The following is a 27,010-nucleotide window of genomic DNA, read 5'->3' as shown; positions in this document are numbered from 1 at the left end:
TTTTTGCACTGCACTAAGTGTCACCGGGTGGTCAAGTTTTAACGACAGAATTTACAATTCTCCCCTGTTCCTCACATGATATTAGGTACTGATTTCCTACAGATGTACAGGTTCCACCAGTTGATTCCGAACAGGGAAGATGTTTGTGAGTGGCGACATTTCTTACGAGCTCATGCAGGATGCTCTAAGTGAGGACGGTGCATTTCATACCTGTGAGGATATTATCTTGCCTGCTTTGCCAACTGTGTGTGTGCCGGTGGGCTGCGCTGCTACCAATCATCAGGCCTGCGTGTTTACCGTGCATGAAGAAGAATATTTTTCTACCACATTGTCTTGTGTCCGTGGCTCAGCGGCGCTCTAAATTATTGATTGTCAACCCTTCAGGCGAAAATGCAGTGGTACCTGCTGGCATGAAGCTTACTTCCTTCAAAGAGCACAGATCGACACCAGTCGCCATGCTCGCAGATGCTCCGCATAAACGAGTTGACGTTTGCTCAGAAGACTCAAAAGATTCTTCCGATGATCAGCAAGTCAATCAGCACGGACAAGTGCCGTACATTAGTGAACGTTCTCACTAAGCACTTAATCATCTTCGACTTTGCCCAGGGGGAGAACGCGCCGTCCATTCCTGCATCTCGACCCAAGCGCATAAATAACACGAGGTCGGCGCAGCCTGTTCGACAGAAACTCTATAGGGTATCGCCGTCAGAGCGCAAGATTATCGACGAACATGTTCACGATATGCTACAGAAAGAAGTAATGCAAGAATCTTATAGTCCGTGGGCTGCTCCAGTTACACTTGCGAGAAAGAAAGACGGTACTTGGAGATTTTGTGCGCACTACCGCCGTCTCCATTCTATTACCAAAAAAGACGTTTACCCTCTTCCAAGGATAGAAGAGGTATCGGACTGCCTTCATTCGGCGTCCAACTTTTCTTCTGTATATTGGCGATCGGGGTCTGGCAAATCCCAATGAACCCGGCTGACAAAGAAAAAACGGCCTTTATAACCACTAACGGCCCTTTTGAGTTCAACGTCATGCCGTTTGGGCTCTGCAATGCACCCGCGACTTTCGAAAGATTTATGGTCACCATTCTTCGATGGCTCAAATGGAATATTTGCATGTGTAATGATGTTTAATTAATGGTGAGAAGCAGCAGATAAACAGCAGCCTTGCAGCAGCGAAGAGCCCGAGCTCTCTTGCAAATCACAGCACGGGTCGTCGTCGTCGTCTCTGAGCTGCTATCGGAAACACGAGGCGCGTCCACTTCATTACATTAGCCCCGCGTGTGAAACGGAGCCATCTTGGTGACTCAGGGGGTCGAAATGAAGGGGTCGAAATAAGGCTTCAGCCGGCTAACATGCGCTGTCTCGCGACCTCGACAACGATGGTCCGGCGATGGTGTGACAGGCTCAACGATATAGTTCACAGGGGAGGAGGCGTCAATGATCCGGTATGGACCGTGGTCCCGGGCAAGTAGTTTAGAAGAAAGGCTGGGGATGTGAGGCGGTATCCATAGCCAAGCAAGGGAACCAGCAGGGAAGGTGGGCGTGGCCTGATAAATGTCACGTCTTGTCTTCTGACGCCGCTGATCTTCGCTGGTCAACGAACGAGCCAGCTGGCGGCAATCTTCAGCGTATCGGGTGACTTCTGAAATGGTTGTGCACTCGGAGGTGTCACGTCGGTAGGGCAGGATAGTATCCAGAATACAAGAAGGCTCACGCCCATATAAGAGAAAAAAAGGTGAAAACCGGTGGTCGCTTGTGTCGCGGTGTTAAAGCGAAAGTAACGAACGGGAGTACGGTGTCCCAATAGGTGTGGTCGGACGAGGCCTACATCCTCAACATGTCGCCCAGTGTTTGGTTGAAGCGCTCCGTGAGACCGTTCGTTTGGGAGTGATACGTGGTCGACTTCCAGTGAATTATCTGGCACTAGTGAATGAGGAATTGTATCGCTTCTGACAAAAGACACGACCCCTATCGCTGAGTAGTTCTCGAGGAGCACAGTGGCGAAGGATGAAGCTGCGAATAATGAACATCGCAACGTCGAGCGCGGTCGCGGCGGGAAAGGCCGCGGTCTCGGCGTAGCGCGTCAGGTGATCGACGCCAACGATAATCTAGCGGTTACCACATCCGCTATATGGGAGCGGGCCATACAGGTCGATGCCTATGCTGTCGAACGGTGAAGCAGGACACGGTAGCGGCTGTAGTGGGTCAGTAGGGCGCAGTGGGGGAGTGTTGCTTTGTTGGCAGGCGGTGCATGATCGAACGTACTGCTGGACGAACCGATACATTCCACGCCAGTAATATCGTTGACGCAGCCTTGTGAAGGTTTTTAGGACGCCGGCGAGTGCGCTTTGAGGGTCAGCATGGAAGTACGCGCACATATCGGAGCGCATGTGACGAGGAATAGCCAGAAGCCATTTCCGACCGTCAGACATATAGTTGCGGCGGTAGAGGGTGTTGTCTCGCACAGCAAAGTGGGCTTCTTGACGGCGTAGCGTCCGCAATGAAGAAACGACCAATGGAGCGGCAAGGTAGTCGAGCAGCAGGGCAAACGATGGTTCCTTGCGTTGCTTGGAGGGCATGTCAATAGCAGTCAGTAGCGAAGGTTCTGAAGTCAGAGAAGGAACGGAAAGAGAAGCCACATTAGGTGTCATCGGCGAGCGCGAGAGCGCGTCAGCGTCGGAATGCTTTCGACCAGAGCGGTACACGACATGAATGTCACATTCCTGCAGGCGAAGCGCCCAACGGCCGAGGTGGCCCGACGGATCTTTCAAGGAGGAGAGCCACCAAAGGGCGTGATGGTCAGTGATGATGCTGAAAGGCCGGCGGTAGAGATAAGGACGAAACTTGCCCAATGCCCAAATTATGGCCAAGCATTCCTTCTCTGTAACGCTGTAATTCACCTCAGATTTTTTAAGGGTATACGGCTGACATAAGCCACGACATATTTTTCATTCGTGGCTTTTCGTTGGGCGAAGACCGCACCAAGGCCGACACCACTGGCGTCGGTGTGAGCCTCTGTCGGCGCAGTTGGGTCGTAATGGTGCAGAATCGGCGGGGAAGTCAGCAACTTGCGTAACTCATCAAAGGCTTCATCGCATGCTGATGACCATGCGGAAATGTCTTTGCTTGCGGTAAGCAGCTTCGTCAATGGTGCGATGATATAGGCGAAGTTTCGGAGGAAGCGTCGAAAATAAGAACACAGGCCTATGAAACTACGCAGAGCCTTAATAGATATGGGCTTCGGAAATTCGGCGACTGCGCGAAACTTGTCAGGATCAGGGAGGATGCCGTCTTTCGAGACTACGTGACCCAAGTCAGTTAATTTTCGGGCAGCGAAACGGGCACTTCTTGAGGTTGAGCTGGAGGCCAGCTGAAGTGACACAGGTCAGGATGTCATGCAGACGGGCGAGATGTGTCCGAAAATCCTGTGAGAAAACAACTATGTCATCTAGGTAACATAAGCAAGTCTTCCACTTGTGTCCGCGAAGGATGGTATCAATCATGCGTTCGAAGGTAGCGGGAGCATTGCAGAGCCCGTAAGGCATAATTTTAAACTCGTACAGGCCATCGGGAGTGATGAATGCTGTCTTTGGGCGGTCAGCCTCAGCCATGAGAACCTGCCAATAGCCAGAGCGGAGATCTAAAGACGAGAAGTATTCGGCACCTTGCGAAGAGTCATGAGTATCGTCGATCCGAGGCAGTAGTCTTTTCTCGTAGTCCTGTTAAGGCGGCGATAATCGATACAAAACTGGATGGTGCCATCTCTTTTGCGCACTAGAACGACAGGTGACGACCAAGGGCTTTGAGAAGGCTGAATGACGCCACGCTGCAGCATGTCGTCCACTTGTTCCGTGATAACTCGGCGCTCTTCTGCGGAAACGCGATCGCACGCTGTCGCAAAGGGGCATGGGAACCGGTGTCGATAGTATGGGAGACACTTGTCGCGCGACCCAAGGATGGTTCGTTAGAAACGAACTCGTTCAGTAGATTAAAAATTTGGGTGCGATGAGACGGCGTAAGGTCTGCGGCGATGACGTTGTCGAAAACTGCTGAAGGTGGTGTTGAGGAGACGGAAGTTACGGCGTCTAGAAGTAAACGGGTGGCGACGTCGTGAATGTCTAGGTCCTCAATACACGTGACAGCTTGCACAAATCCTAAGGTCTCACCGCGCAGTATGGTCACTGTATACCGGTGTGGATTACAGATGGGTATCAAAGCGGATTCAGACCTAACAGTGAGGATGGCGAACGGGAGAAATAAGTCCTTGTGGTGAGCAAGCATGTCAGATGACGTAAATGCCACAGTTGTCTGGCACGGCAGCACACGACAAGGTGGCAAGCACCGAAGTCTCCGGAGGTAGATCCGTATCATCATCAACGAAGACTTTGCGAACACTGAGGTCAGCGCCGACTGATGGCGAGTTACATAGGCGGTGAAGGGCCACTTGCGCGCTGAGAACTATCGATGCTTGCACTATGACGTGATAGGAACGTCCCACCTGAGGATGAGATCATGAGAACAGGATGGCAACACAAAAAAACTCGATGATGTACAAAACGTCTTGGATGACTACACGGGTAGGTGCATACAGCTGTAGGATGAATGCGTTGCGCGCTAGCATTGCAGAGCGCCATGCCAGATGGAGAGGTCATGACTTTTTTCAGCTTGCGACAAAGATTTTCATGGATGACGGAAACGGCGGCCCCGGTATCGATAAGCGCTTGGGCGTATGCTCCCTAGACATAGACGTCAATGACATTCTGCGCTGAAAATTGAGGCCTTAGAAAGTTCGATGAGCTTGCAGTTCTTGCCTCCGGAACTGCTGCTAGTCAGTTTCCCTCGGTAGTAGGTGGCCGACGACGCATAGGTGACAGCGACCGTCGACGTGGAGAAGGAGAACGGAGACTGTCTGAACGGCAGTCGCGATCGAAGGGTCTCAGCGGCGAGTGAGCGGCATCTCGACAGCGTATCGCGGCGGCATGTTGTGGCGCGTAGGGAAACTAGTCGAAGGCTTCACGGTGCGAGGACATGTTACGACGACAAAAGCGCGCACCGTGACCAGCCTTGCCATAGGCGAAGCAAATAGGCCTTTTGTCTGGCGTGCTCCACGTGTCCGGCTTGACGAAGAAGCTGGGGTGGCTGCCGTGGAACGGGAGCAGGGGGAACCCGGTGCGTTGGGGGTGGGACGGAATATGACGGTGGAGGTGGCCGTGCGACAGCGGCAGAATAGTTGAGCGGCGGAAGTGTGACCCGCGACGGGTAGTCGGCATAAGAGAGCGGTGCCGTCGGAGATGCGAAAAGCGGCGGGTAGTCAGCATAGGAGAGCGGTGCCGTCACAGGAGCTGGCAGGCGAACGGGTGTAAGTGCGTCAGATATTTGGGCACGGATGGATTGCTGCACGGCCGGAGTCAGTGTTCGGGCAGGCTCCTGGCTGTGAGGGAGCACGTAGACCTCTGGCGTTCCATTGCATAACAAGCGACTGACGTATGTGTTCCTCAAACATCAATGCCATATTCGCTTATTGAAGAACCACTAGAAGTGACTCCAACACCTCAAGTAGTTGTACAGCAGCCTTAGCAACCGTAATGGTTACCGGGAAACATTGGCGGCGAACGCGATGCACGAAGGCGAGCTTTCTGGTAGAAACGCGGCCTCTTGCGAGGGGCGAATCCGGAGATATTGCACAGCCTCGCCTAAAAAATTGCATAATTGCGTTTTTGTTTCGTACTTTTCATATTTCAGTCTGAGAACATTTAACATAAAAGGCATGTGATGTGGGTGTTTTGTTTCATGACATTTGTTTGTGGATTGTCATTATCAAAATTCCGAGGAATAGCTTTGCCGAGAATGCAAGACAAGGGATGAGCAACATTAATGATAGAATGGTGTGACAATATAACCCGCATGTACCGCATGTCATATAAGAAGGCGTGGCATATACATGTACCTAAATATATTCGGAGAGCCTGCGTGGTTGGCGATGATTTTCTCCGCCACCCGCCGACATCGCACGCCGACGCTGGTTGCCGACGCTGGATTTTCTGCGACACGGCGCCCTTAACGCTATCGCGTTAAAACAGCAGCTGTGGAAGCGTTTAAGCTCCTCTGTCTGTTAAAGAGCTTCGTATTTTCCTAGGCCTCTGCTTGTATTTCCGCCGATTTATACCTGCTTTTGCTGATGTCGCCTATTCCCTGACTTGTCTTCTGCATAAGCACACCGTTTTTCAGTGGACTAACGAGTGCGAAGTTTCTTTTCGTCAACTGAAGTTCTTACTGACGACGGGTCCTATCGTTCGGCATTTCGACCCCGCCGCACCGACAGAGATCCACACCGATGTGAGTGGTATGTGGTTCGGAGGAGTCCTCGTTCAGCGATGCGACCGGAAAGAGCACGTCATTGCTTATGCGAATCGTACGTTAAGTAAGCCTGAACGCAATTACTACCGTTGCGGAGCAAGAACGCCTAGTGCTCATTTTTGCTGTGCAAAGTTTCCGCTCGTACGTGTATGAACGCCCATTCACAATCGTCACAGATCCATCACTCGTTGTGCTGGCTTGTCAACCTTCGTGATCCCTCTGGTCGACTCGTGCACTGGGCTCTACGTCTCCTGGAGTACAACTTCACAGTTTCATACAAGAGTGCTCGCCGACACGCTGATGCTGACTGCCTTTCGCGAATGCTGCTAAACGCGACACTTTGTGATGCGGATAACTTTGGCCATTTGATTGCTTCTTTAGTACCTGCATTTCCTGATAAAGAGACCTTTGAGAAGGAGCAGCGAGAAGACTTCAGCTTAGAGCCGCTTTTCAACGCTGGGCATGACTCCGCAACAAGCCGAGGATATTGTGTTCGTGATGGCCTCCTCTACAAGAGGAATTTCGCAACCACTGGTGCCCGCTTCCTTCTTGTAGTTCCGGAGAAGCTACACTCCACTATTTTTCTGGCCATGCACGACGATCCTACCTCCGGAAATGAAGGAGCAGCGCGCACATTTCATCGTGCGAAAGAACGTATTTACTGGCCTCGAATGCATCGGTTGACTGAAATGCATGTGGCTAGTTGCGCTCAGTGTCAGGCCCACCAACACATAACTATGACACCAGCCAGGCCACCTGCAAGAACTGACGCCTCCGAGCTCTCCTTTCGGGCAAGCTGTAATTGACCTCATGGGTCCCTTTCCCCGCTAATCGAAAGGGAACCGTTGGATCATCGTATGTGCCGACGATCTGACCCGGTACTGCGAGACGGCTGCTTTGCCATCTGCCACCGCCAGCCAAGATTCCTTTTTTCTGCTGCATTCGATCATTCTCCGTCACGGCCCTCCTCAAGTCATCATCAGCGACCGCGGCCGCCAGTTTACTGCAGATGTCGTAGAAGAGCTTCTTCGATTGTGCGCTTTCAGCTTTCGCCACTCGACATCGTATCACCCGCAAATAAATGGGCTGACCGAGCGTACCAACCGCACATTGGTGAACATGTTGTTCATGTACGTCACATCGTACTATAAAAACGGGGACATTTTGCCCTTCATTACATAGGCCTTTAACACGGCAAAGCAAGAGACTGCTAGATACAGCCCACTTTTCCTCCTCTACGCTCGTCCGCCGCGTCACACACTGGACACCATATTTTCTTTCTCCACCCACGACGATCTCACCATCGCCGAGACTCTGTGTCTCGCTGAAGAAACTCGACGCTTGGCCTGCATGCGCATGGTGCTTCGTAAGAACAGTCACTACAGGTACCATCGGGATGTACACTATTCTCCAGGGGATCTAGTCTGGCTATGGTGTCCGGTGTGCAAACGTGGCCTGTGTCAGAAACTTCTCGCCAGCTATACGGGGCCGTACGTTATTGTTGACCAGCTCAGTGAAGTAAATTATCTACTGGCGCGTCTCACCGCAACTGGGCGGCGCTCCGCCAAAACTGAGGTTGTGCACGACGCTCGTCTCAAGCCCTTCACTCCGAGAACTTAACTGACCCGGCCGCGGGCTTCGTCTAAGAGGGGAGAAATATTACAGTAATTGCAGCCGCATAAGTGGAAGACGAAGGAGTGTGAGCAGCGAAGACGAGAAAGTGGAACGTTACGTTTTTGGCCATCTGATGCTCGCCCTGGAGCCTGTTCAATAAACTCCGTTTTTCTTGCGTTGTTACAATATAAATATATATATATATATATATATATATATATATATATATATATATATATATATATATATATATATATATACAGGGTGTTTCAGCGAACACTTTCAAAAATTTTTTAAAGGTTGCCTGAGGCAGATAGCCCAATTCTAGTTCATGAGCTGGTCTACTCGAAGAGGCGGACATTACTTGCACAAGAAATTGAAATACACAATCGAATTATTAACAAAAATTCACTAATTAAGTTTTTAACTAATTCCCTGATGGCCCATATTGCAATTTACAAATTGTAGCCGTGGAGTTCGCAAGGCGGATCCACTTGAAATTAATTCTTGGGATGACACCAGTTTCGAGATATTAATTCCCGAACTTTGCGGGAAAATGCATTGACGTTCTAGTTAAATTTGGGCTTCAATGTAGAAAGTGGCGTTTTGTTAAGAAACTAACTGGAACGCCAATGCATTTCTCCGCAATGTTCGGGAATTAATATCTCGAAACTGGTGTCATTCCGAGAATTCGTTCCAAATGGTTCCGCCTTGCGATCTCCACGGCTACAATTTGTAAATTGCAATATGGTCCATCAGGTAATTAGTTAAAAACTTAATTATTGAATTTTGGTTAACTATGTAATTAAGCATTTACATTTCTTGTGCAAGTAATGTCCGCCTCTTCGAGTAGACTAGAGCTCATGAACTAGAATTGTGCTATCTGCCACAGGCAACCTTTAATAATTTTTAAAGGTGTTCGCTGAAACACCCTGTATATATATATATATATATATATATATATATATATATATATATATATATATATATATATACAACCCATGATGTCAGCATAAACCTTTTGTTGCGAGTTCAGCGTTTGTGTTGTGTATACTTCTTTTCTCCAACCCCGCGTTTCTCGCACTGTTTTATTGTCAAGCACGGATCCATACCAACAAGGCCAGCTTTCAGGCTTGCATGCGTATGGAAGGTAACGTCCAGATGCTAGAGAGAGAGAGAGGGTTGCTGTCTATAATTATTCTTTTCTGTAGATCGAGCAGAAAAGAATAATTATTGTATCTGCAATAATGCATGCACCTCATTGTGATTGCATGATGTGTAGCAATATGAAACTGATCGAACTGCTGCGGCTGTTGTCTGGGTGACATAGCCTAGTCAGGCGCTTCCCAGGCCTTTTGCTATGCGAAAACCTGTTTATGCGTGCCTGTTCTGTGGTCTGGCAAACTGCTCCAGGGGTTGCGTTAAACGTACGGCATACGAGGTAATAAGACACACGCGGAGAAAGACGTCACACACACCCACGGGCACGGAGACACACGCTAAAGCTTTCCACAAGTTGCCACAAAGCGGCGTCATTTTCGAAAACACGTATACTATAGAAACACTTTCGTTGCGCGCAATACGTTACGCGATGCTTCTCCGCGGACCAAGAAATTCACGCAGTGTTCAAGCTCAGCACAAGTGCAGCGCAGCCTTCAGAGACTGTTTGTCCGCGATCCACAAAAGAGATGTGAAACTGAAGAGATGAAGGAGCCAGTTGTGCTCGAGGAAACGTGGTATATGCGTGGCTGCAAGCGCATTCCCAGCACGCGCGCACTGTTGCGCGCTCGCTCCGGTGCAGATAAATGCTCACGCGGGAAGCGCATCCTCGCGCGATCGCCGGAGCGTGTCGAAGACGACGCTCTAACCGCAAGCGTTCACGACGCCCCACGGGCGGTCCGGAATGCACGCACGTATGTGTCGCCGTCGTCGTCGAAGTCGGCCGCGCGGTCGGCCTCCGTGACGATCGCTCGGCTTCGGAGCCCCCGCCGCAGACAAATGTCGCTGCGGAAGCGAAATGGAGCACCCGGGCGATGCTAGTCGCGTGATGTCCCTTTCAAGGTCACGACGATGCGTGTGCTACTACTTCGCGCGCGACTCTTCTGAAGCTCATTCAAAGCTAGCGAGTGAGTTCTAGTATGATCATCGCTTACGGTGGAGTCGCGGACTACGCTCACATTTAGCGCGCTCGGGCACTGCAGAGAACTGCGTCGATGTTTGCGTTTGTTAAGAGTAATCAGTGTCACAGAGCAGCACTCATCGTAAAGGAGGGAAGAACACTTGGAGGGAGGGCGATGTTGGGCAGCTATACCCTCGCCATGGCAACCTGCCCTGACGCCTTCCTTCCTCTCCTTCGGGGCTCTTGAGCGCGTTGACACTTGGGAAATAGGCCCAACATGGTTTGCCTGCCGGGCCGTTGAAAGTATTTTTTGGCCCGTGGTAGCACTTACGGTGACGCCGACGTCGCGATCCCCCTGTGTCGGCCCTCGCCACCATCAAGGGCCGACCCCCCTCTAATATCGTAAATTAAGCCTTGCTTTTAGTAGGTGAAACGAGCCCGGGCTCCGTCCTGCCTGCACCCTCAAAATACATGCAATTAGTTCGCCTAACGAAAACAAATGCGTACCATCATTTCCCATAAGATTTATCCTCGATAACCACAGTCCTACTCGATTGAAATTTAGATATCTTTCATTCTTGCCTACTGGAAGGTTAAGTTAGGTTCGGCTAGGCTAAGTTAGGAGCCCCCTGAGCCACATACTCCTCCAACAAATCGCCTTAAAACATGCAGGTGCCACACAATGTTGGTGTCACAGACCCCGGTGAACGAGGCGCAGACGCCGGACTAAATTCCAAAGCCGACTTATCAGCTTCCGAAAATAATCCCACGAAAGCAAGGACAATTAAGAGTGGGCCCTCTGGTGCGCCAGCGAACGCCGGTTGCTTTCCAAAGACCGAGTCAGAGCCCAGAGTTGTCAAAACTCAACAAAATATATTCTTCACACAAGGCAGTTACACACAAACTTGCACACTTAGACTAGACACAACACAATACAAATCAGATGGGTATTAACAATCACAGAAAATAACGACAAGCACAAGAGTCCAACACGTAAAGTACAAAATAAATAGGAACACTAAGTGTCCAATCGTATTCACCGTGCTGGTTGGTCTTGGAGTCAGACGATCTCGGCGTAACTTGGGAGCAAATCTCGAAGAAGGAACTTCTTCCGGAAATGCAGACGCTCGATGAACTCGTTGACTAGCTTGCCGGGGAATCCCCTTCTTCCGCAGACGCTTGGTCTTCACGTTACATCACTTCACGGTGCGGACTCAACTCTTGAATTCCTCACTGGACTCCTGGATTCCTAACTGACAATGCTCGCACGGCGTTTATATAGCCGTCGACGGTCCTTCTCGAACATTCGATCGGAGTTGTGATTCCGTAGCACGGCCAAAGCTTGGGAAGCTTCTACTCTTCTCTCGTACCTTCGACCGCTGCTTTCGGAACATTCTCGAGGGGGGGGGGGTGATGATGACTCATGCTGTTCACGCACGCTCACGCTGTTGTTATCTCTCTCGGCTCGCCGGGTGAGAAGGAGTCTCGACGCGCGCGTGTACTCTCTCTCTCTCTCCGGTTAACGTCGCTTCGTCGAACCTCGTTCCAGACGTTTCGGCGCCGTTGTTAGCGTGGTTGCCTGAGGCGTATGCGCTCTCCCCCTCTGTTGAAGCCGCCGCGGCACCGGCGTGTTCTTTCGCTGGCTTGCGCGACACTCGGCGCGCGCTTTGATTACGCGCTCTTTTGTGACACTGCCCCCCACTTTAAGAATATTATGCAATAATATTCAAGAAACCACAAAAGAAGCGCGCACAAGAGTCCACTACACAAGAGTCCGTAAGTCCATAAATCAATCCACCACAAATCACACATCACTTGCGATACATCGAATACAAACACAAGTCACAAAAGTACGCGTGGACTACACAATAACACATCACTCGTATAACATGTATACTTGTACTATACAATAATACATATCTCGTAACAAGACAATCATAAGAAATATAACATGTGCAACAAGTATACAAAACTATGACAGGGTAGTTTACAGAACAGAAACAAATACATAAACATAAACATGATACATAAACAAACACTCGGTGCACTCAATCAAAACGCTTTGCACCACGGATAATCGTCAACGGCTCTTAAATTTAAATTTCCGGTCCTTGGTTTTTCGATGGAAAGGCTTCGAATTGTGATTATGAGTCCCGGTCGGTTTATTTTCGGAATTGGGTCTGGAAGGGAGCTGGGAAAGTTTTGCCTGAGCCTTTGCTTGATCTCGGGTGACAGCCGCCGCGGTGTTCTCGTCAGATGTTGATGGTTTTCCGCGTGGCTCTTCAATCGTCGGTGTTTCGATCTTCAACTCTTCTTCCAAAGGTTTCGGATCGTCTGGGGCGCGAACTCCCTCGACGTTTCCTATGATTAGGTCGTACAGTGGGTTGTCCATGCAAAGTGCAGTGACTTTCCCACTGTAATAGGGGGTATCGACCTCAATTTTGGCTTCGGCAAGCTTCCTAGCCGTACCGTCGATCAGGTAAACTAAAGTGGTTTCGCCCGTGAGCTCCTCGTCTTTTACCAAGTCCCTTCGCACGATCACTGTGCTGGTGCCGGAATCTCGTAACACCGTAATTTGTTTGCCTGCCATTCTTCCGGCATGTACAGGCATTCCCTTAGCGGGAAATTCGGGGCGTTGGGTCATCACCGCATTAACGACCGGAATTCTTTTTCCGTCTCGAAGTTCTACAAAGCCGTCGTTTATGTCTTCTTCTTGATGTTTTGGTGGGGCATACACACAGGATGCTTGGGGAGTTTCCTTCACTCCGTTGCGACATGAATCGGCTTTGTGCCCCGTTCGCCCACATTTAAAACATTTAACCTCATTGGTGCGTGTAAAGTTGGTACGACAACTGCTAGCATGATGGCCCAGTCGGTTACAGAGATAACACCTCGGAACAGGTTTCGGAGGGTTTCTCCTTTCATCGGATGCCGGTTTCTTTGCATCCTCTGGCTCCTCTTTTCTAATCTTGGAGAGATTGGTGCCTCCCTGTGCTTCCAAAAATTGATCTGCCAATTCCAACATATCTTGAAGCGATTTAGCTTTCCTTTCTTTCAGATAGAGTGACAGGCTCGGGTGGCAACTGATGAGGAACTGCTCCTTGATCAGCAGCTCTCTAAGCGCAGCGTACTCCTGTGCAGTCTCTGAAAGTTCGGTCCACCTATCAAAATAGTGACTGAGCCGCGCGGCAAATTGTGTGGCAGTCTCGCCATCGGCTGGCTTACCAGTCCTAAACTTATCTCGGAAGCCTTCTACGGTGAACCTAAATCTTTTCAGTAAAGCAGCTTTCACCCTTCCATAATTAGAGGCATCGGTCGGCGTCAGCCGACCGTACACACTAAGTGCTTCGCCACTCAAACACGTGCTCAACGCAGTGGCCCATTGATCCTCTGGCCAATTCTGGCTTTTAGCAACTGTCTCAAATCTGTGCAAGTAAGCATCCAGATCATCTTTTCTTTCATCGAATGCCACAAGCAGTTTGCTTGGGTTCAGACGGAAGCTAGTTTCTTCCCTTTCAGTGCTATCGACTCTTGCCTGGGCGGGAGCGTCTGTACGCTGCTGCAATCGAAGTCGTTCGAGTTCTAACTCATGCTGTCTTTGTCTTTCTCTCTCAGCTAATTCAGCTTCTCTTTGTTCTTTTCGCTCCATTGCCTCTCTTTCTTCTTTTATCTGTCGCTCTTTCGCTTCTCTTTCCTCTTTGGCCCTTTCGGCCGCTAGCCTTTCTCTCTCTCTTTCTAGAGCTTCTTTTTCCTTCTGGCTAACCCACTTCCGTAGTTCCGCTCCGGAAAGACCCATCTTCTCACCAAGGGCAACTAATTTCTCAAGATCCATAATGCCCTTCAAAAATCTAGCCGCGTGCAAAAATATCTGCCTAGATTTCAGCTATATCGAACTGCTTTCTGCACACAAGTTAGTGAAACGTGGTGCAACACTCAAAATCGTTTACAATAGCAATGTAAACGACCCTAGGCTCTTTCTCCCTACTACGGACACACAATTAGCACCAGAAAGGTCCTGTCGCGGACGCCAGAAATATTGTCACAGACCCCGGTGAACGAGGCGCAGACGCCGGACTAAATTCCAAAGCCGACTTATCAGCTTCCGAAAATAATCCCACGAAAGCAAGGACAATTAAGAGTGGGCCCTCTGGTGCGCCAGCGAACGCCGGTTGCTTTCCAAAGACCGAGTCAGAGCCCAGAGTTGTCAAAACTCAACAAAATATATTCTTCACACAAGGCAGTTACACACAAACTTGCACACTTAGACTAGACACAACACAATACAAATCAGATGGGTATTAACAATCACAGAAAATAACGACAAGCACAAGAGTCCAACACGTAAAGTACAAAATAAATAGGAACACTAAGTGTCCAATCGTATTCACCGTGCTGGTTGGTCTTGGAGTCAGACGATCTCGGCGTAACTTGGGAGCAAATCTCGAAGAAGGAACTTCTTCCGGAAATGCAGACGCTCGATGAACTCGTTGACTAGCTTGCCGGGGAATCCCCTTCTTCCGCAGACGCTTGGTCTTCACGTTACATCACTTCACGGTGCGGACTCAACTCTTGAATTCCTCACTGGACTCCTGGATTCCTAACTGACAATGCTCGCACGGCGTTTATATAGCCGTCGACGGTCCTTCTCGAACATTCGATCGGAGTTGTGATTCCGTAGCACGGCCAAAGCTTGGGAAGCTTCTACTCTTCTCTCGTACCTTCGACCGCTGCTTTCGGAACATTCTCGAGGGGGGGGGGGGGGGGGGGGGGTGATGATGACTCATGCTGTTCACGCACGCTCACGCTGTTGTTATCTCTCTCGGCTCGCCGGGTGAGAAGGAGTCTCGACGCGCGCGTGTACTCTCTCTCTCCGGTTAACGTCGCTTCGTCGAACCTCGTTCCAGACGTTTCGGCGCCGTTGTTAGCGTGGTTGCCTGAGGCGTATGCGCTCTCCCCCTCTGTTGAAGCCGCCGCGGCACCGGCGTGTTCTTTCGCTGGCTTGCGCGACACTCGGCGCGCGCTTTGATTACGCGCTCTTTTGTGACAGTTGGCTAGTTGGCGTTCGGCGGCGAACACGCCCGGCGGCTCGACTATCGCGCGAGAGCATGCGATAATTCTTGTGTGGAATAATAAGCGCTAACTTTAGACGGGACAGTGAGACAGACAAGGGGCGGGCCTGTCCCTTGTCTGTCTCATTGTCTCGTTTAAAGATTGCGCTTATTATCCCACACAAGAATGAACCAAGCTATATATACCCCAGCAACATGTTCCATTGAAGAATGGACTACAGAATTGGACAAGCGGCTATATATCCTGAACCGATGTTTACAGTGCTGCAAGTGCTACTGTGCTGTGCCACCTGTGACCGATTGTGATTGTGTATCTGTGCTCCTTTCTTTCTCGATCTCTACTTTCCTGTCACTCTACTTCCCCCTCCCCTCTCTCCCCAGCGTAGGGTAGCAAACTGGATCCTCCCCTCTGGTTGCCTTTCCCCTTTCTTCTGTCTGGCTCTCTCTCTCTCTCTCTCTCTCTCTTAGGCGAGAAACCCGACCGCCGCCCAACCAAGGAATTGATAGTTTGAAATACTTTTGTTTGAAGCGCGGACAGACGGAGGACACAAGAAAGCACATCAAAGACAGACACGCCGCTTTAATATATGCCTTCTTGCGTCATCGACTATATGCGCTACATTAGTATTCCAAGACGTCATACCAACAAGCTCGCACGGCAACACTTAAAGCTGATGACTTGAGACTGATCCTATACGGTGAGCTAGCCTCGGCAAGCCAACGTCCTTCGACACCGCCCTTCCTTTCTTTCAGATCGAGGCCTACTTGCTTGTTGACTCTTGCATGTGAAGTCAATGCCTCCTTTACTAGATGCCTGCCGCGTCGCTCGTTTTCCCATTGGAGCGGAGGTTCCCGTAGTTCAGGGTGGTCGTGGAGAGACGGCGCTCGATGCCGACCTTACTTCCTGTTGCGGAGGAAGTGACGATTACGAGGCTGGCACGCGCTCGACCAATGGCTTGACGAGAGACTGCGGCTCCTGCCTCCGGGATTGCGACAAACGCCGTTGTAATCTCGGAGGCAGGGTCACGTGGTTCAAGTTTGGAGCGGCCGCCGCAGCTAGCGCTCGCAGCCGACCCCGGTGGAGGAAAGGAAAGAGGAGAGGGGCAGGAACCAGCTTCTCGGCTCACGCGGCAGGCATCTTCTAAAGGAGGCATTGGTGAAGTTGGTGGCCGGACCTTTAAGGGCAAAAACTGTTTGGTTCCGGGTGGTGGCGCCCTCGTTACCATCTGTCCTCGCCACCAGCTCTCCACTCAACTCTCGTGCGTATACTACGATATTTACTATGATCTTATCCTTTGTATTTCATATATGACTAGGCTTTAAAAGTTTCACGTGACGCCCCCGCCTAGTTCTTTTTTTTTTTTTCCTTCCTCCATGGCAGTAATAGTAATATGCGCTTGGTTCAACTGAACGTCGCAAGATGGAGCTACGATTGCGTCACTCATGCAAAACGAATTGTGGAGAAAAACTAGATTATATTCAGCTTCGGTGTTCATTTTATGGGACGTAAGGTGCAACATTGAGAAGTAAAAAAAAAATGTAACAGAATGTTTCAAAAAAAAAGCAACTAGCAGAGCGTGGTTTCGATCCACGGACCTCTGGGTTATGGGCCCAGCACGCTTCCACTGCGCCACTCTGCTCAATGAAGTTAGTGATGAATAATGTTATGATGAATTTTGTTATGATCGCAGTTCTTGCGACATCTTTGTAGCGAATCAATGTAAAAATAAAACCTGTACACTTGTTGCAAATGTTCAGTCAGTCGCGACCACTCCGGTAAACATATAATAGAAGGAAATTAAACTAGGTGAGGAATCCATGGTGATCTCCAGAACGAAAAATAAAAAAAGTTAAGCCGGTTCTATGCTTGTGAAATCTGATGAAACTGCGGAGCTCTGTAAGCGTTCGTGTATTAGCCCCGAGAACGACCTACAGGGGGGCTGCGAGCGCCGCTCGCGTGACGTCAGGGCACGGATTCGCGCCTGTTGTCTGCTGCCGTTCGGGCGCTGTCCGGGCGCCTTCTGCAGTGTTTCCGGTTGCTCGCTGTCGTTCCCTGTGCTTGTATACTTATGACAGTCATCTGAAATACATTTTTATGACGTCTTCATTCGCGCAAACTTATTCAAAGAGCTTATTTCCTAGACGACAATTTATTTGTCAAGGGCAACGCTGCAGTCAGTGCCAGCCGGAGGAGCTCAGACAAGCCCACTGCGTGTTTTTCATGCGCGGATCTAGACTTCGCAGATTGAGGGAACAACAAAAAGCATAAATAGCACGTTGCTAATAAAAGCATAAACGCATAAACATAACACATAAGAATCCAGTTAGGATACCGTACCTGCAGTTTTGTAACGTACAAGCTTGTCACTATGTCTGCTACATATGGCTGCTACATTTACCTTGATTTTAACCCATTAAAACGTGTTTGCTTATGACGAGTAGCTCATGCTATAAAATACCATTTCTCATTTCTTCAGAGAAACGCTCGGCAGTAACCCGAGGACCTGACACTGCAGTTTAGATTCAACCAGCACCACTTGTTTCTTTAAGTGCTTCTCAAAATTAGGCCGTTCTTCACCAGTTAACTTTAAGTGGTGGTAATTTGAAGTAAAGCTAATTGATGGTTACAGCGATTTGCCGAATCCGCAAAGGAATGTACCAATACTTATTCCCTGTTCCGTATATGCTACACGCTCAACTCACTTGTGCAATTTACTGCTGCTTGTTTCTTGAGGAACAGACATCACGAATCTGGCGAACTGACACAGGCTGCTCGGTCCAAATTTTTGAGGGAAATATGCCTTTTGGACCGTATGGCTGCAGCTAGAAAGAAGCCGAAACCTCATTAATTAGAAGTATGGGGCTTATTGAAGATATCGTTATTCCCCTGCGGAGGTCAAAAATCAAGTGAATTCATTTGAGGCTTCTTATGTCTTCACCATGAGGCGCGTATGTGAGGTTCTCTTTTATGTACTCAAGAAGTGAATAGTTCTCAGTTTGTGTAGTTAAGCAACGCTGAAGGCGTTTGAATTTTCCTCTTCAGCGTAGCCTAAGCTGCGCTCTATAGCCTCGAGTATACCTTAGGCATTGCAATTGGCGCTTAAAGAATTGCTTCATGGTTTCAATTCGAAGTTGTAGTGAAGTGATTTGTTTCGCGAATAATGCGGCCTCGCCATAAGGACAGTCACTAGATTTATTTGCGTAATGGCTTTGCCATGATGTCGATCGATAAAGGGAACTGAGGGTCACTATGAAACATTTTCTCGCTTGCAATTGATAGGCTCTCGATCTCAACCACGAAACTGTTCTTTCAGGTGATCGCTGTTATGGTATCGTGAATAATATACATACTATACGTGACGCGCCGTCGTGTTAACAGCCATCAGCAATGCGTTTTCTGGGTGCCTGTTTCAGAGAACTGTGAAAGTATTCGCAAACGTTTTCATGCAAAATGTGAGCCTAACTCTTCCTTTTACGCATTAATAAAGTAGCCATATTTGACTAGAGCAACTCACCATAGTAATAAGAATCATCATAAATGATTCGCTGTGCAGTTTCCTTCTAACACGCATTTATAATATTGACATCAAAAAGTTGTCGCAGTTTCACCTGAAAGGTGAAGCATCAATTGCGATAGCAAACTTGAAGAGAGCTATACGGAGTAATGATAGCAGCTTTATCAGCTGTATAAACTTGGACATGCAGCAGCACCGGCAACACGCATAACTGTTGTCGACGCCGTCGGCGTTTTGCCCGCGTTCGCTCAAAATGCGTGCGGCGTTGGTGACTGCTGCCGGAGCCTCTGATATAAATAGGCACTTGGTGCCGCAGCTAAACGTCGCCTCCCTTCCCTCCCCCTCCCCCCACGGCCTTTCGTGCGTCGGAAGAAGGCACGTTTGCTCTACATATATGGTGATTGTAGAGGAAGAAAGAGACGCCTACTTCTGCAGCCCTTAAGGGAGCACAGAGCAGAACGCGCGTTTGTTCTCCGCCGTGCGTTCACTCCCCGTGAAAGCGCGCGTCCCTCGCGCCCTTTCACTCGCACATACAGCGTTCGGCGCGCGGCGACGATTTCATCTCCATTTACGTCATACGGAACCTCACGGCAACGGCGACGCCGACGGCAGAAAACTGCTTTTGAGTGTCCATATAATTGCTATCGCAATAATACCAATACCAAGATTTTTCTTCCTTGTACAAGGCAATGTCTCTCATAGCTAAGCACCAAGGGAATGTTAGGTGTTTTGCGGAGCATCATACACAACTTCGTGTGTTGAAATTACAGACATTCTTCTTACGCAAAGTTTACGGAGAGACACTGCGCATATACGCATTGCAACACCAGTAGACCCCTTCAACGCTACATAGTTTGCGATATCTACGCCGAAAATTTTCACAACTCGCGGTTTTGAAGAAGAAACTGCCGTTCAAGCATGACAGTAAAAAGAAGCCGACATATCCTTCAATAAGTACGGCTCGAGCCCCAAACATGCACGAAGGGAACGAGCGCGCGCAGCAGCCGAGCGAGCGCCGTCTTGGCCATGACGTCACTCGTAGAGGGCGCCACTCCAACTTCTCGCCGCTAATAGCGTAATGGGTATGACGTTAGCCTTCGGACCGTGAGTACCCAGGTTCAAATCCCGACTTTTTCTCCTTCTTTCTCTCTCTTTCTTTTTCTATCTCTGTGTCTCTATCCCTCTCATTTTCTGTTTCTCTCGCCCATAGCAAGTTTTGTTACAATCGTCGGTACAACGCAGTCATATAGCTCCCATAAATGCATTTTCTGCAAGCGTGGCTGTATAGCCTACTAGTGGCTATGACGCCCGCCTTCGGACTTTGGGCACCCGGGTTCGAATCCCGCCTCACCAAGAAACTTTATTTTGTTTTATTTGTTTCTCTCGCTCTCTTTCTTCCACTCTCCGCACCTCATCTCCTCATTTCACGCTCTCTCCACTTCGCTCGAAACTGCGAACACCATCGCTCCGTAGGGATCAGCCTTGACCTTAAACAGCTCCGCTGTTGAAAGTGCAGTCAATTATACGAAGTGAACTCTGTCGAAACAGCGGAGGAGGAGGAGGAGGAGGAGGAAAAACATTTATTAAGAGAAAAAACAAAAAAAAAACAAGCAGCGGAGCTGTGGTCGTTTTGTCTCTGCGATTGTCGCGTATGTTTCTTTTTTTCGCGGTGGTAGTGTTCGTTTTAGACCGAAGGAACGACCACAGTTTTCACTTCGTGGCACGTGTTCTGGACGCCGCTCGCGCTGAGCGGCATCCATCGCGTGAAAATCGCGCGGCGCGAACGCCTCTATTATAGCTCGGCGCCTCTCCTCCTACTGATAAGTGGTTCTTGAGGGAAAGGGAAAGGTTGGCGCTATCTTCTGCAGCCCTTGAGGGAGCACGGCTCAGCGCCAACGGGGAGGGGTAAGTGGGAGCGAAAGAAGGGATAGAGTGGAGTCGCCATGGCTGGGCGAAGCAAAACCGGCAGGCATAGGCGGCACGTATCAGGCCGAGATGGAAGGCCTTGGTGTGCTGCAGAGTCTGCAGGGGTGTTGTGCCAGGCCGGTCAGGCCCGGGGTGGGGTGGGAGGCCGTGAGGCCTTCCCGCGGAGAGCCCTGACGAGTCAAGGAACTCCACGACGCCTCGAAGTGCAGAAAGGTGGTGTCGGCCGGGGAAGAGGAGATCTTCCTCCTTGCCAGAGGGGAGGCCCAGGCGGCGGAACTCCTGCAGGAGTGGGCCCCGCTGCTGGAGGTACGCCGGGCAGGCCAGCAGGAGATGTTCGATCGTCTCCGGCTCCCCGCAGGAGCTGCAGGCCGGGGACGTCGCTCGTTCCAGTCGGTAGCTGCGTGCTGCCGTCCAGCTGCAGCCGATGCGGAGCCGGAGAAGGAGCGAGGTCTCCCTGCGAGCCAGGCCTCGCTGGGGGAGTGGTCGTGGGGGGCATCCCAGTGCCACCCGTTTGTCTGGGTGGTGGGTCGCCAGGTGTCGCCGCAGCCTCAGTCCAGTGAAGTCGCCCTCCGTCACGGCCCGACTGAGGGGCACAGTGGTGTGGTGGGCGTCCTTCGCCAGGGTGTCGGCTGCCTCGTTGCCCGGGATCCCTACGTGGGCGGGGATCCAGTGCAGGGACACCGGGTGGCCTGCGTCCTGCAGCGCTGTCAGCCGGGTAGACAGCAGTGCGACTCCAAGGCTGGCGCTTTCTGGCCTCTGCAGGCCGAGGAGGGCTGCCTTGGAGTCGCAGAGGATGGCCGCTGGTACCCCAGGAAGCTCCTCGGAGAGTAGGTCGACGGCCAGGTGGAGGCCTGCCACCTCCGCTGCAGTCGAGCTGGCGTGTCTGGGCAGTCGACACTGCCTGCTCTTCTGCAGGGCTGGTGCCGTGCAGGCCGCCGTGGCAGAGCCGGTGTCCGGTACCACCGAACCGTCGACGTACACCAGGAGGTGGTCTCCGAGGGTCTCGTCCAGGAGGCAGGCGGCCGTCTGCTGCAGGGCGCAAGCGGGCGAGCGCCTCTTCGAAATCCCGGGCAGCTCCGTGGCGATGGGGACAGGAGGCCTCTGCGGTGGGGGCAGCTGTACCGCATTCGGCGGTGGGTTGCCAACCACCTCCTCGTAGAGGCGGCACAGCTGACCCATCCTTGAGGAAGGCCGGGACTGGAGGCGACGCAGCAGGCCTCTGCCATCAGGAGCATGGTGGAGGCGGTCGACGTGCCTCAGCCCCTGCTGCAGGAAGAGGAGCGACAGGGGCCATGCTCCAGCCTCCGCAAGGGTAGCGGCAATCTGGGAGCTCCGGGGGACGCCCAGGCAGAGTCGGATGGCCGCCCGGTGCTGCAGCTCCAACTTTTCGAGGCGGCGTGGCGGCAGCGCCACCAGTGGGAGGGCGTACCGCAGGCGTGATGTGGCCGCCGCCTCGTAGAGCCGCAGGGCCCACTTCACCGAGCAGCCCTCTCCATGAGCAAGGAGCTGCGACACGGCCTTGCGGACCCTGATGGTCTGGGTCTGCATGGCCCCGACTGCCGGTCTCCTCCTACTCCCCGGCGCACTTTCCGATTGGTGGACTCCTCTCCTCCCGGCGAGCAGGTCACGTGACATCTCCGGCTCTGCTCCTGCATGCGTGACGGCGCCGTCGACGCTCGGCTAAAGGCTGTTTCACATGCTGCGACTGGAGCGAAAAAAAGTCGCACGCGTCGCAATGCGATTTTATGAGGGCTCAATTCACATGATTGCGATTTCAACAATGCGACTGTTGCGACGCCCAGGGTCGCTTGCTGCCAGGTTTTGTCGCACACGCCACATAATTCTTTTAATGTAACGAAAAAGGTCAGGGATGGTGGGAATGGTGTATTTCCAATTATGACTATTAAGATGTGATGGCGTAATTGGCTATTTGAACTATTAAAGAATGAGAAATATATATGATCCGGTGGTTTTCATTTATTTAGTGACCACGGGGACCGTGGCCTTATGGTAAGAAAGCAAAAGAATATCTAGGGATGATGATAAGTGGTTCTTGGGGGAAAGGGAAAGGTTGGCGCTATCTTCTGCAGCCCTTGAGGGAGCACGGCTCAGCGCCCAGGTAAGTGGTTCTTGAGGGAAAGGGAGAGGTTGGCGCTATCTTCTGCAGCCCTTGAGGGAGCACGGCTCAGCGCCAATGCCCACGTTACGTTGGTCTAGCGTGCCTCGATGCCCTCCTCGCCCACCGCTCCGCCGCCACTGGGAAGTCGCGTTTGTTCTCCGCCGTGCGTTCGCTCCCAGTGAAAGCGCGCGTCCATCGCCCTCGCGCGCTTTCACTCGCACATACAGAATCCGGCCAATGGGAGTTCTTTTTTTTTTCTATTGCCGGACGCCACCATCGAAGAGTGAGCCCTTAACAGCTTCTCTGTAAAAAAAAAAAAAAAAAAAAAAAAAAAAAAAAAAAAAAAAAACTTCTGGGGTTTCACGTGCCAAAACCACGATATGATTATGGGGCATGCCGTAGTGGGGGACTCCGCGTTAATTTTGACCACCTTTGGTTCTTTTACGTGCACCCAATGCACGGTGCACGGGTGTTTTTGCATTTCGCACCCATCGAAATGCGGCCGCCGCGGCCGGGATTTGATCCCGCGACCTCGGGCTTAGCAGCGCAACACCAAAGCCACCACGGCGGAGACCTCTCACCTCCGTCTCTTTTTAGGGGCGAAGCACCTTATATAGGGTCGAGGCTCGTCCATCCGTGCACGTCGTCCGTGCTCTTGCGTGGGCCGACCCCGGAGATAGTGCAATACCGGGACGACCCGCGGCGAAAATGAAGCAGGCTTCAAGCACTCCGCCAACTTCCAAAAAATAAGATCTCGACCTACCAATAACGAGCCAATCTCACAGCGGCGAACGCGCTGCAATAAAACTATCCGACGGAACCGTCATCATGAGAGTGTACTTGGCCCTGAATCTCTCCCGAGGCAACGTAGAAAAGTAGATTGATCTAGCCATGTGCGAATACGAAACAAAGTACAAGAACAACCCCTTCGTACTTGTCGGAGACTTCAACGTAGACATCACGGACAGCAACTAGCTTGTGCAGTATATGACGTCTCGATACGCTCTACGATGCATTTCGTATCACTGGAAACAACCAACAACCACCAGGGGAACGTGAATAGCCCTTGTCTTTGCCAAGGCATCAGGCTAGGTTCGATCGAAGAACCATATTGGCTCTACATTTCACGGACCCCAAAGCAGTGATATTGAAGGAAAAACGGAATCCAGAACTGAACACGACATACGAGTTATGACAAATAAAACATTGTATACATTGTATATACTGTACACATGCGTTGTCCCTCATTTACATGCGCGAGTGGGCAATGTCACGGGTGATTTGCGGTAACAACGATGCCCAGTGCTTCGCCCACTCGTCATGATTAACTTCGTGGAGATGCGTGGATTTTTTTTTTTCTGTTGTCTGTTTTTACTGGAAAAATGGCTTTTCTCGAAGGGTTCCTTTCCCTGAAAAACGTCAGACATTGCTCAACCAACATCTATCAAAGCGAACACATATACTGTATATCAAGTCAGCTGATATAATGGATATATGCATCTGTTCTACCGCTACGCATGCGCCGGCTACTGCAGCTCTTTTCTCTGTGGAATAACGCAACGAAACAACAAAAGCTACCTAAATATCCCCACTGCAACAAATATACGCCTTTAAGTGCATCGTTCCTTTAATAAGTACCGACTTTTGATGCGAAAGCGCCAAATGGCCCATCGAGCGAAAAAGCCGGCGGTGTCTGTAGCAGCGAAAATTCCCATTGGCCGCGACGCCACATCACGAGCGCTCGTGACGCTGGCTCGGGCCTCAATGGAGCAGAGCGGGCGAGAGGGAACATCTGCTGCCACGGAAGAGGGTATCGACGCGACACCACGTCACCCTTGCTCTTGCTCTGGGAAGCCAGTGTTATTCGCGCGTTCCTTGTCGGCTAACGCTCTCGCCTGCGTTCTAACCACGCCTCGGTAAGGCCAAATCAAAACGGGCCAAGCGTCTCAGTGCGCTGCTTGCCCGCGAGGAGTTCATAACTCTAAGCACCACTCAGCGGCGTTCAATTGGACATTAGTGATTTCGCATTCACAACTCATAAGAAGTGCTTTAGTGTCTGTCACAAAAGTGCGCGCCGCGTGTCACCCAAGCCAGCGAAAGAGCACGTTGGCCCCGCGGCAGTTTCGACAAGATACGCGAAGGTTAAGAGGAGAGAGAGGGGGGCGCGCGTCGAAACACCCTCTCAGACCCAGACACGGTGAGCCCAGAGAGAGAGAGAGAGTGCAACGACCGAGCGAGTGCCAACGGATGAGTCTTCAGAGCCGCGGTCGAAAACGCCAGAAATGTCTAGAATATTCCCAAGCTTTGTTCATGTTACGGGATTATGACTCCGTCAGAAGGTTCGAGAACACAGGTGAAGGCAATAAAAGCGTCGTGCGGGAATCAGTAGGGAGATCAGACCACGCCGGTGAGGAGATGTGACCTGAAGACTGACCGTTTGTGGAAGAAGGAGATTCCCTGGCAAGCTAGTCGACCAGTTCTTCGAGCGTCTGCATTTCCGGGAGAAGTTCCTTCTTGGAGACTTGCTTCGAGCTACGCCGAGATCGTCCGGCTCAAGACCTGCACGGGTGAATACGAGTGGACACTTTGTGTTCCTATTCATTCTGTACTGTACGTGTTGGACTTTTAGTGCTTGTCGTTGATTATTTTTCCAGTGTTTTGTTAACACCCATCTGATTGTATTGTGATGTGTCTAGCTGAAATGTGCATGTGTGTGTGTGTAACTGCCTTATTTGACGAACATATTTTGTTGTGTTCTGACAACTCTGGGCTCTGACTCGGTCATTGTGATTTGCTGGCGCACCAGAGGGCCTCTTATTACTTGTCCTTGCTTTCATGGGGTTATTTTCGGAAGCTGATAAGTCGGCTCTGGAATTTGGCCCGGCGTTGGCGTCTCGTTCACGGGGTGCGAAAGTGTCCTTGGATTTTTTATTGCGTAAGCATTCTTTGGCGAGTACTCCAGCAAAATCTGTCCATCACGCAAAAAGTGTAATGCCTTGTATGTGCACAAAAATGCATAATTTGCGAATACGTTTCTTCGTTTTAATGGTGTAAATGTAGATGATTGGTAGCTTTATAAACAATAAGGAACAAATGAAGCCAAAAAACTTATCAGTGAGAATGCCCGTAGGGATATACATAGGGCTCCATTAAAAATGCGTGGGAAAGCCTGTGGTATGGGTGGGCAAACCCGAAATTTGGATGTGGGTCAGCTTGAAATTTGGAGACGGGTCAACTTGAAATTTGGGGGTGGGTCAACTCAAATTTGTGGGTGTGCCTACTTGAAATTTAGGGGTGAGCAAACTTGAAAGTTAGGAGTGTGCCAGGTGAAATTTGCGGTAGGCCCACTTACGTATGGGAGTGGGCCAACTTGAAGTTTGGGGACGGATGGATGATGGATGAAAAACTTTATTGTGGTTTTTTAGGGCGTGCGTTAGCGCGCAGCGGGCTGCTCCGACGTCGGGACAGAGAGGCAGAGCATCTCCGTAGCGTCGCGGGCCCGTTGGATAGCCCATAACTGTTCCTCGAGGTTGGGGCTGCGTAGAACCGCATCCCAGCGTGAAGAAGTGTTGCTTTCATCGCCGCGTAACGCGGGACACCGCCGGAGCATGTGATCTAAGTTCGTTAGGTCGTTGCATAATGCACATGCATTTGTCTGAATTGCGGTGTAAATCCTGTGAACTAGGGTTTGGGGTGGGCTAACTTGAATTGGGAGGTGTGCCAGCTTGAAATTTTATGGGGGGGGGGGGGGCCAATTGAAGTTTGGGGGTGGGCCAATGTGACATTTGGCGGGGCCAATTTAAATTTGGGGTAGGCCAACTTGAAATTTGGGGGTATGATTACGCATACTTAGACAACTCCAGTGGAACTTCTGCATACTTTTTCATAACACCAATCCTTCGTCTCCCGTTCTCCAATATTTCTTTGATAATTTAGCTTAAGGTAGTCTAATTTCTAAATTACGTATTTTTATTGCTTTTTGAGTCTTTTAGCTTCCTCTATCTCCTTCAACTATTTGTTGGTTTGATAATTCATCCCATGGAGGGAGAAAAAAGGAGAAAGCATGACATCATGCAGCTAGCCGCGGCAAGCCAGCCTCCTCTGATGCTGGCCCCTTTTCTTTCGGGGCCCATTTGTATGTTGCCTCTTTGGAAATAGATCCACCATGGTTCCTGAACCTTTCAAGACAGTGTTTGGTTTGCGGTGGCTTTCAGTGGGACACTCTCGTCAGGATCCCAGGTAAAAAATTTCAAGTAGGCCAATCTTTCATCACGCCGACGTCC

The 27,010-nt window shown here is 50.6% G+C and overlaps 1 non-coding gene and 1 pseudogene across 1 annotated transcript; both read right to left on the bottom strand.

The window, feature by feature from the left end:
* Positions 1-16,735: 16,735 nt before the first annotated feature.
* Trnam-cau (transfer RNA methionine (anticodon CAU)) lies at positions 16,736-16,807 on the bottom strand. The gene has a single exon. It is a non-coding gene; the product is annotated as a tRNA-Met (tRNA).
* A 6,581-nt stretch (positions 16,808-23,388) lies between these two features.
* Positions 23,389-23,480, bottom strand: LOC119443231 (U2 spliceosomal RNA; annotated as a pseudogene).
* Positions 23,481-27,010: the final 3,530 nt, after the last annotated feature.

The sequence above is a fragment of the Dermacentor silvarum genome, chromosome 2, assembly GCF_013339745.2.
Source record: "Dermacentor silvarum isolate Dsil-2018 chromosome 2, BIME_Dsil_1.4, whole genome shotgun sequence".
Taxonomy (NCBI): Eukaryota; Metazoa; Arthropoda; class Arachnida; order Ixodida; family Ixodidae; genus Dermacentor; species Dermacentor silvarum.
This window is presented reverse-complemented; position numbering and strand designations above follow the sequence as displayed.